The 1,190-nt window shown below is 43.8% G+C and overlaps 1 protein-coding gene across 1 annotated transcript in view; it reads right to left on the bottom strand.

Moving 5' to 3' along the window:
• Positions 1–1,190, bottom strand: part of IMMP2L (inner mitochondrial membrane peptidase subunit 2) — a 1,157,822-nt gene that overhangs the window by 738,319 nt on the left and 418,313 nt on the right. The window lies entirely within an intron of this gene.

Raw genomic sequence — 1,190 nt, 5'->3', positions numbered from 1 at the left:
GTTCAAACCCACCAGCCACTCCTCAGAAGGAAGGCTGGGCAATCCTACTTCCGTAATGATACTGCCTCGGAAACCCAAGGAGGGGTCGCTATGAGTCGGGCCGACTCCACGGCACATAACAACAACAACAATATAATTACAAATATCCAGTTTTTCTATATTCTGTGGAGTGAGGACATAATCTATTCTCTCTCTCAAGCCCTAAGAAGAACTTCCTTTGCCTTTTCTTTCTTAGGTCCACTATAGAGACCATTAGGAGCTCTTGCAACAAGCAGTGCCTAACAGGCAGTTCGGCACACCCTGCCTTAAGGGTGGCATAAAACCACCACCATGGTGGGGAACAATGTTGTAACAATGGCAGAACTGCAATGGCATTGTGATTCCTGCTGTTACTTCCAGCATAAAGGATACTTACAGGCTATGCCACCATTCAGAACCATCCAAAGACGTGTGTTTCTATACATATACTATGAATGTAGACAAAAATCACAGTTATATTGGTCACCAATATATGACATACATATATAGGTACACAAACATATATATATTTTGTAAAAAGTGCTGTTGAGTCAATTCCAATTCATGGTGACTCCATGTGTGTCCAAGTGGTATGCTGCTCCACAGGGTGACCCCACGTGTGTCCAAGTGTTATGCTTCTCTATAGGGTGACCCCATGCATGTCCAAGCAGTACAGTGTTCTATAGGGTGACCCCACATGTGTCTGAGTGGTATGCTGCTCTGTAGGGTGACCTCACGTGTGTCCAAGTGGTATGCTCATCTGCAAGGTAACCCCACACGTGTCTGAGTGGTGTGCTGCCCCACAGGGTGAACTCCATATGTGTCTGAGTGGTACGCTGCTCCACAGGAGTTTCAACAGCTGATTTTTAGGAGTAGATTGCCAGGCATTTCTTTCTAGCTGCCTCTGGCTATATTCAAATCACCAACCTTGTGTTTACCACCAAGCACATTAACTGTATGCACCACCCACGGATTAATATATATATATATATATACATGAGTAGGTATGCACATGTGTGTGTACATGTATATCTGTGTGTGTATATATGTATGTGTGTGTATGCATTACATTTATATGTATGTTTATATGTACACATGTATGTATATGTTGGTGGCTCTGGTGGCATAGTGCCTAAGGCATTTGACTGCTAACCAGAAGGCTGGCAGGTCAA

The sequence above is a fragment of the Orycteropus afer genome, unplaced genomic scaffold, assembly GCF_000298275.1.
Source record: "Orycteropus afer afer isolate SDZICR_OR568_19922 unplaced genomic scaffold, OryAfe1.0 scaffold00007, whole genome shotgun sequence".
Taxonomy (NCBI): Eukaryota; Metazoa; Chordata; class Mammalia; order Tubulidentata; family Orycteropodidae; genus Orycteropus; species Orycteropus afer.
The sequence above is the reverse complement of the archived record's forward strand: the minus strand, read 5'-3'. Positions and strand labels throughout refer to the sequence as shown.